Source organism: Amia ocellicauda, chromosome 23, assembly GCF_036373705.1.
Source record: "Amia ocellicauda isolate fAmiCal2 chromosome 23, fAmiCal2.hap1, whole genome shotgun sequence".
Lineage (NCBI taxonomy): Eukaryota > Metazoa > Chordata > Actinopteri > Amiiformes > Amiidae > Amia > Amia ocellicauda.
Window position 1 is genome coordinate 13,441,960 of NC_089872.1, and position 10,309 is coordinate 13,452,268.

Genomic DNA, 10,309 nt, shown 5'->3' on the forward strand with positions numbered 1-10,309 from the left:
TAACAGGAATTCACAAGTGATCTTTGATCCAGGATAGCAAATGTAGAATTACTTTGCAGCAGCATTATGGAAAGTGGAATAGGCCATATCAACATTTATACTTATTAGGGCTGTACCCGACTCAGAATTTTTTTCAGTCGAATCAGATTTGGCTGTTCAATACAGAGATTCGTCTATTCGTTCCTTTTTCTTTTTTGTTCATAATAGACCTAGTTTCGTCAACTAGGTTTGGCCTTGGGCCAATTTTTTTATGAGCTAATAGTAGGCTGGCTGACTCTGGTAAGAGCGGGGCGGGGGTGCTGACGGTGTTTTCTCCAGTAAGAGCGAGGGGGGTACAGTGTTTTCGTCAGGCCGCCAATTGGGGAACCCTGTAATAGACAATCTGATCTGACCCTGATCTGGCAATCAGTAATTCCATTGGCATGAGTTTAAGTGATGATTTCGACCACATTAACATAAGCAAATGCAACAGGGTCATGGGAACATATTTTTTGCATTTATAAATCAATAGAAGACAGCTGCATAAGATGCAAAATTTGAATTGCGGTCTATTTCAATTGCCGACAACGTCAGGCTACCATATGGATTTGACAGAATAAAGGCAGCACACATGTATTTCATTTTAAATCAAGTTAACCAGAATGTTTTATTTCACTGTAAACATTAAAAACAACGTGTAAATGAGTAAACAAATGAGCGCCATTCTCTTCGCAGATGAGAGCAGGTTCACACTGAGCACATGTGACAGACGTGAAGGAATCTGGAGATGCCGTGGTGAATGTTATGCTGCCTGCAACACCATCCAGCATGACGGGTTTGGCAGTGGGTCAGTGATGGTCTGGGGAGGCATATCCCACAGACCTCCCTGTGCTAGCCAACGGTACCCTGACTGCTGTTAGATACCAGGATTAAATCCTCAGACCCATCGTCAGACCTTATGCTGGTGCAGTGGGCCCTGGGTTCCTCCTGGTGCAGGACAATGCCTGGCCTCATGTGGCCAGAGTGTGTAGGCAGTTCCTGGATGACGAAGGCATTGATGCCATTGAACCTTTGCGACGTTATGTATCAGTGCATCCAATGCTGCCAAGTAGCACCACAGACTATTCAGGAGCTCACTGATGCCCTGACCAGGTCTGGGAGGAGATCCCCCAGTACCCCATCCGCCGTCTCATCAGGAGCATGCCCAGACGTTGTCAGGAGTGCATACAGGCAAGTGGGGGCCATACACACCACTGAGTCACATTATGATGAAATTCACGCAAGTTGGAACAGCCTGTGTTTTCAGTTGTTTACTTTGGTGATTTTGGTTTCCATTGACCGTTGTTACGTCATTTTGTTCTCAACGAATTACACAATGTACAGGAAAGATTTTGATCTTTAATATATTTCGTTCATAGAGATCCGATGTGTGATTTAAGTGTTCCCTTAATTTTTTTGAGCAGTGTAGATTGGTAGATTAAATAATTCCTTGTATGCGTCTCATTTTCACCATATTGGTATAATCACATTGTATTGCATGTCTTATCTAATTGTTTGTTGTTTTTCTCAGTATGCAGAGGCGATAAAGCACAAGAAAACACTGCTGGAGCTGCAGAAGATTTTTATGTATCTCAAGGTAGGTGTTCTGTGCCTGGGACAGGGTCTGATTGGGTATGCTGTGGTTAATAGGATGGTCTCAGGTGTTTTTATATAGAGTGAAAGGAAGGTGTACAATCCAAGGCCGTTCTGCAAAACCTACACCATGGACAAGCAGCCCCTCAAAACTCTTATTGTCAAGATTATCAGGGAATGGGCATTCCACCCTGGGACTTGTAGATCCTGCATAGCTGGTGTATTTGTCAGGCTGGTACTCAAGGAATGAGGATTCAATTGCTGTGCTGACTGATCTGTGTTGTCTGGGATCTTTATTTTGGTCTTTATTTCAGTTGTATTGATCACTTGTGATGTTACATTTCTAAACCCCTAGAACTGCATCAAGCTCCTGTGTGAAGACCCAGAGTTCATAAAGTGCAACCTAATGGATGAGAGGACCTTTCTCAACAACAACATGGTCTACTCCTTCTTGACCTGCTTCCTTCTCAAGGTAAGGGAAGCATTTGACATGTGAGAAGAAATCTAGAGCTACATTTGTAAGCTAATAATGATGCAGACATTTTTTGCATGTTCTTAATTTGTGTTTTTTGTGTTCATTGTTTTTCCTGCAGGTGCAAAGTGAAGTCTTGTCGGGCTCTAGCTGCGCACATCTGATCAACATTCTAGTCACCAATCTGATCAATGAGTACCACAATCTGGAGCCTGAACTCACGAGCCAAAGACTGGAGCTCTGCAAAACCAGTGGCATCCTCAACGTAGTGAGTTTGCAGACTTCCTCCATTAGGGGGCACTTCTGACTAACTTAATAATCTTCTAATAATAATATTAGCTGCACCTCAGTGTGACCGTTCCGGTCCAGGGCATTTCCACTAGGGCTCAACTGCACCTCTGGCTGGGCCGAACTGAAATGGAAATGAGTGATTTTTTTTATCTTTTTTTTTAAACCTAGGATCGGTCAAAATGACCAGGCCTAATGTTTTTTTATTTGCTGTATTGACCCAAAAAATGACATCTAATATTCCAGGAATTCCGTAGTTCATCATAGCATCATAACATCATAGTTTTGTTTTTAATTTCTTATTTTTTAAATAAAAAGTGTTTTTGCATTACTTCCCCAAGTTTTCATTTGTGGGTCAAATATGACCCGTATGTATTTCCTATGGAGTTCAGTGAAATTGTACCCGTCAAACTGACCTTTCTTTAGGCTACAACAATAAAATCAATTTAATTAGTACAGTTTTTATTAAATATCTAATGTTTAATGTTCAGTATTCACCATTTTTATAAATTATTTTATTTTATAAATAAAGGCCTGTATTGGTTTAACCTTTGGATTTTCAAATGTGAAATATTATAAAACATGTTTGGTGGATTTATTTTGTTATTCACACCAAAAGGTTGATTGTTAAACTTTGACTTCCCGATTGACTGTACCTGAACCTTATTCTTAGAAAAATGTGTTTTAAAGTTAGCCGTGGGAATGTAATTACAATTAATCTCTCTCTCTGACACACACACACATTATATAGAGTTATTTATCATTGTGCACTAAGCAAGGAATGTGTAACCAACATGGGACATATGGTCTTCAGTTTTATAACTGAACAGGAGCGGGCCCAGGATGGAGCTTTGGGGAACGCCTGTGAGGAGAGGTTGGGGGGTGGATGAGGAACCTCACTAGGTCCGTTCTCTGAGGTAGGAGGAGAACCAGGTGAGAGCAGTCCCAGAGATTCCAAGGTCAGCGAGACAGGAGAGGAGGATGGAGTGATCGACGCTGTCAAATGTTACGGAGAGATCAAGGAGGATGAGGACTGAGGGGAGGGAGGCTGCCCAAGCAAAGCTGAGGGAGTCAGTGACTGCCAGGAGAGCCGTCTCAGTGGAGTGAGCTGTGCGGAAGCCGGATTGCAGATGATCAAGGAGTGAGTGTTGGGACAGAAAAGCAGAGAGCTGACGGTGGACCGCCCATTCAAGAGTCTTTGAGAGGAAGGGGAGTAGGGAGACAGGGCGGTAGTTCTGAGGAGAGGTGGCGTCAAGGTTTGGTTTCTTGAGGAGTGGGATGACAGCAGCTTGTTTAAATGCAGAGGGGAAACAGCCAGAGAGGAGTGAGGAGTTGAGGAGGGAGGAGATGAAGGGGAGAAGATCAGGAGTGGTTGCTTGGAAGAGACAAGAAGAGAGATGGTCCAAGGGACATGTTGTAGGTTTGTGACGTAAGAGGAGAGTGGAAACTTCAGAGTCCGAGAGCGGTGAGAATTAAGAAAAGGAGGCTTTGTTGGTGGGAGGTTTGGGTGTGATGGGAGAGGAGGGGGTACTGTTGAAGGGGGAGGTGGGGCAAGGAGGGAGGAGAAGGTGGAGTAGGGTTTGCGGGGGTTGTTGACAGTGGATTCAAAGAGTGATTGGAAGTAAGATTTCTTGGCTGACAGTAGAGAGCGGTAGAGTTCGAGGGCAGCTGGGAGTTTGGTTCGTTTCCACTTCTGTTCGGCGGCACGCAGACTAGTTCAGGTTGACGTGAGAGGACAGAGAGAGTCAATGGAGGAGGTGAGGGAGGAGAACAAAGAGGAGGTAGCACAGTTGACCGATAGATGGGAAAAACAGTCAATGGAAGGTAAAAGAGTGAGGGCTGTGGAGTAGTGCGCTGCTTTTAGTTCGTTGCCATTTGCCAACTCCTAACTAGTTAGTGGACCTCATGAGACCATATTGTTACCAAGTGTCTCTCTCCTCGACAGACCGCTGTTTGCTGCTGATTTCACTCATTTTTAATCAAAACTCTCCTCACTGCTGGTGTCTCTGCTGGCATTTTAAAACTGGCGGTTGAACTCCAGGAAATAACTTTTTGTGGAGAAGACTTTAAAACGGAAAACATGGACGTCTGGGCACCCTATATTAAATGTTTAAAACAGAGGCTAGTTTCCCATGAATAAACGCATATTTTAATTATATGTGTAAGCCCTCATTATCGCTAATTAATGGTAATCCAAGTATAGACACTTTACGGACTGCAGAAATACAAACCTTACAACTGATCCATTCATTACGGTGTCAAAGGTATTTTTAAGGGAATCCCATTCACAATAAAAGCTGATGCCACTCGCGATGTTATTGATGTGTGATTTTTATTTTGCACATTGATAAAGCTGGAGGTATACAGAGAAAACATGCTAACACTGAATTTGAAAAACTGTTTGAGTAAGTTATGGATCCCAGTGTCATAGCCGTATTTATATATATACATGTATTAGTTTTTCTTAACAAACTACATATATAGGCTGTGACTGTATATGTCATACTGTATATTTCATGATATAGACATGTAGTGGCTAAGGGCCCAGATTTAAACCCAGCGCACTGTATTTAATAATGCAATGCAGTTCATTCTCCCACAGATAAATAAATAAGGGAGAATATCTGGATACTTAAATTAAGCTACATTGTCAGTGTTAATTGGATCATCATAGTAACACGGTTATTTACGTTGCGCTGGTAAACAAAATAAACTGGATGAAACGGGAAAAGATACGTCAAAATTAACACTTAATTGTCTAACAATCATATTTTTAAGTGATGTCATTTGTTTTTATATATTGTTTCAATGTGTCCCGGTTTGTACTTCTGAATATCTGTTATAACTTGTACTATAAGACTATGTTAGATATCGTAAAAACGTTTCAGTCCAAAGTTTATTGCACTTTAATGTTAGCGGTATTTCAGCCTCCAGTTTAAAACACTAAATCCCAGAGGGCCGAGTGTTCCAGATGCGTTTTGACCTTTCATGTCTTACAGTCACTTCCTAGGGCAGCTGGACCCTCGACAATGAGAGGAAACGCTGCCAGTAAAGTTCAGGTGCACGGTTACAGCCCGGCCACACGGAGGTGCAGCTGAACACGGCCAGTGGAAATGGGGCATTAATCTGTCCTGAAGAATGCAAATCTCAAAAAGAAAAGAAAAAGTTTACGACATTAGTCAATGATTCAAAATATTGTTTCATTTTCACTATGTGTAATTACTGTAACGGAAAGCCAGTCATTTAGAAGCTTCTTAAGTTAGTCAGAAGTGCCCCCTAATGGAGGAAGTCTGCAAACTCACTGCCTTGAGGATGCCACTGGTTTTGCAGAGCTCCAGTCTTTGGCTCGTGAGTTCGGGCTCCAGATTGTGGTACTCATTGATCAGATTGGTGACTAGAATGTTGATCAGATGTGCGCAGCTAGAGCCCGACAAGACTTGACTTTGCACCTGCAGGAAAAACAACAACACAAAGAAACACACATTAATAAGGTGCAAGAAATGTCTGTATCATTATTACCTTAAAAATTTAAAATGCTTCCCTTACCTTGAGAAGGAAGCAGGTCAAGAAGGAGTAGACCATGTTGTTGTTGAGAAAGGTCCTCTCATCCATTAGGATGCACTTTATGTACTCTGGGTCTTCACACAAGAGCCTGATGCAGTTCTATGGGTTTAGAAATGTAACATCACAAGTGATCAATACAACTGAAATAAAGACCACAATACAGAGCCCAGACAACACAGATCAGTCAGCACAGCAATTGAATCTGAAACTGAGATGCTGAAAAGTAGATTAAAAATAAAAAGGGAATGGAATGGAACCAACCTGAAGAGTGCTCGATATAGTGATTCTTACTACAATCATTTAGATCTTAATTGAGTATAGATCATTCAAGAACTAAGTATATTCAGAACTCTTTCATGATCTTGTTCATTTAGTTTACAATTAAATATTTGATTTATTTATTCTATTATTCAGTAGTACTCTCGCTCACCAGAAGAAAATGCATTATTGATGACATGTTGCATTGCTTACTTTGCATGTGCTGTGCCATAACCCAGTTGTGCAAGAGTCTGTAGTTTTCTACCGATCCTTTGACCATGCCGCCGCCGCCCGGGCAGAGTGAGACTCCAGGCTGTCCTTCAGGCTGGGCAGCATGAACAGTACATTGTAAACATGCCTCAGGAATTCCTGCAGGAAACACTTTAGTTAAATGAAGAATGGCTTTTCGACTGGCAGTTTATTTAACGAATATGGAAGACTGGTGATCCAACCCATGTTTTGATATGCAAGACTAACCTCCCAATGCAACAAACAGGTGTCGTGCCAGAGCATCCAGATCCAGTAAGGTGGTCTAAGATACAAATAAACTCAGTGCCCTCCCACTTGTACACAGAGGATTCATTCCCTGCATGACCTTCCAATTACTGCAAGGCCATAGCCATGGAGTCAACATTGGGGGGGACCAAATCTGCCGGGGGGTCTGGGGGTCCCCTTCCAGAAAAAAAATCTATTTTTTTAAACTAATTAAAAATTCACCAACACATGGGATGAACTTTTTATTTATTTTTTACAATAAAGTCTAATAGTGCAATGATGGTCCAGGAGCAACATTAATTATGATGTCACAGGAACAACACCAACATGATATCAGATCAGGCATCAATATTTGCTCCTTTTCTCACTCACCTCCATGCCACCTGCTCTCCCTGTCCTGTCGGCATCCTCATGCTCTCTCTCTCCCTCTCTCTCTCTTTATTCTGAATGCACCAGAGTGAACATGAAATAAATATCAGTAAACAAGTGGTGTTTCTTGCCATTATGTTCAAGAATGGATTACTAACTATTTCTAATCTGAATGGCAATGATTAATATATCAAGAAACATTGACTCATCTCTTGTACTACTGTATACTTCTATCATCTGACAGGTACTCATTTTCTCACTGCTCTCAACTTACTTTTCTTCTTTTCTAAGGCTGCCCAAAAAAACTGACGAATGCCACTGCCACCCTTCCTCTTGCTCATGATGACACTCACTGTGAACGAAAGCTGACTGTAATAAAACTGCTTGCACTTTAATCCCCCCAATATATATTATAATTACACCCCTGAATTACTGGATTAAGAAGTGTACTTTCAAGTGTAAAGTCATTGACAAAATTATAAACAAAAAATAACCAGGCTAAGAAATAATAAATACCTGGCAGCATGGAGAAAAAGGAATCGGAACAAAAAGGCACTCACCCCCTACCAGGGGCACTCAGCCGGTACGATGTAAAAAATTGTGCTCCTGAAACTAGTTCGGCACAGGCGGAGGTGCAGCTGAGCCCCAGTGGAAACGCCCTGGACTGGCACGGCCACGCTGAAGTGCAGCTAAACGTGACTAGTGGAAACGGGTATTAGTGTGTTTGGATCACAGATTTTTTTATTTTTTTTTAGGGTCATTGCTACATTGATTGAGTTCACCTTTCACATCACTGGAAAACTCAAGCTTTTGTTTCCTTTACAGGACCTGAGGGCCTTCATCCTGATGCTCTCTGTTCACACCCCGAAGCAGCTGGATCCCGCCCTGATCCCTGCGCTGCAAGACCTGCTCACCAAGTGCAGAGCCTGTCTCCAGCAGAGGAGCACTCTGGAACTGGAGGCCAAAGAGAGGAAATCAAAAGGTAGAGTCGACATCCTACACGTGTATCCGTGCATGAACTGCACTGAAACATTGTTCAGAGGTCTAGAGCTTTATTTTATTTACTGAAATACGTTCCATATTTTATTGTCATATTTGCATTTCTTGTTTTCTATTTGATTTCATTTAGAATAATACTGCTATTATGCATTTCCTTGCAGGTGCCCTTAACCAGGGCGACTTACAAAATATAAGCACAATACAAAGTGTAAAAATACTGTGCAGTTAAAGGCATAAAAAATTACAAATTCCAATTTACATAATACAGTGCAATTCGATCAGTCCTGACCCCTAAATGTAAGTAACCAATCAGATGTCAGAGAGCTTGTGACTGGTTAGTTATTTTAAACAAGAAAGCCGGAAAAGATCTTGTACTGCAGTTTGGAGATGTTACACCAATCGGCTGCAAGATCTTCTTCGCGAAACCCTGGAATAATACTAAAATATAACATTTTATATATTTACATTTTGCATTGAATAAATACTGGCATAACAACCATATATTGTTTTTCCATTGTGTTTTCCTTTGTAACAATGTACATTTATATTATTCTACATAAAATATGATCAGGTATCTATATGCGCTAATATTGCCATACATACCTACCTATCTAAGTCAATAACAATATAATTTTCTGATCGTACTGCATGGCATTTTTAATATGATTGTAAATAAATGCATAAGGAAATAATTGCCCTGTTTACAGTTGCTAGATTATTTCAGAAATAGCATTGTTTTTATGATGATGATGATGATAGGTCGGTTTATGTAGCCTAATATTGGCACATATTTATTTATTTAATCTCGGAGTACTCCATGGTAGGAAAAGCCTCAAAGCTATCCATGTAAGGTTTTTCCACCAGGAAACAGCAGTGCCTAAACGTTATCCTGTTCAAGTTTCTGTATTGAGGGTGGTTTTATTGTTACCAGGACACAATGTTACTACATTCCGATTACCTTTTATTATCAGGGAACAGTGCGTCACTTCAAAATACAGTACACTTCCATAGGAATTACATTGAATTACAATATGATACACATTGTAATTCAATTTAATTACATGTATCTTTCGTAGAGCAATCCTATCAGTGCGTTACATATTGACACGGGCAGCCGCGGGTAGCGGTCAGTGCTCTGGACTGCAGTGTGGAGGGTCGTGGGCTCAATCCCAGGTAGCGGACACAGCTGTTGTACCCTTGAGCAAAGCACTGTATCAAGAATGCTCCAGTAAAAACCCAGATGTATAAATGGGTAACTGAAAGTATAAAACAATGGAATATAATGTAAGTTATGGATGAGAGCGTTTGCTAAGAAAATTATTCATAATACAATTGATTTACATTAAAATGGGGTTAAACAAGTTTTCATTGAGAGGTGATCTACTTTTACATGTAATCTGTGGACATTTGAAACTAAGTGGAATTCAATATAGTTCACATCACTAATTAAACTAATTAATTACTAATTAGTAAGCATGTAATGTATTCACCACATCAAGTACACTGTATTTATAGTGTACCTATCATAATATAATTAAGTGTAATATGTTATAAGTAGTATTAGTACTGTTTAATTACTGTCACAGTTATATGGTTTAAATAGTACTTGCATGTATACAACATGTATTTAATATAATTATAGTGTAAATACAGTGTAGTTAATTTACCTGTAATGTGAAGTGTATCTGAGAAATCTAGGCAACAGATGGGTAGTAAGATATGTTTATTATGTGCTATAGATATGAATACAAGAATAATAACTAGAAAAATAACTCGTTCCCACTATCCAAAGTAGGGATGAGAAGTGAATGTAACATTTGATGGTATATATTGATTTTCTTTTAAAGCTTGTACTGTTGATTTGTCTCTCTATGTAGCTGTAATGAAGATTGACAGGTGGGTGGGATTTGTTATTTCTTGTCTGTGATTGGCTAATAATGGTTGCATTCAGCTCTGCATGGCTCCACCAATGGGATTGGTGGAATCCTAAAGATCTGCGGAAATCTACAGTACAAGAACACGACCAATGGTTTCCTCACAGAAGTTTTGCATGGAAATTCTTTGACAGAGTAAAACAGTGTATAACATGTGCAGTGCAATTTATCTACCCCAAATCTACAGCTGGTATATTAACCCACCTAAAAGCCAAGCACTGTTCTGTGACACTAGCAATGACAGAAAAGGAAAGAGGAGCAACAAACAAATGAATAATATTTAGCTGCCAGCTATTGCTATTTTTTTATTCGCAGGAAC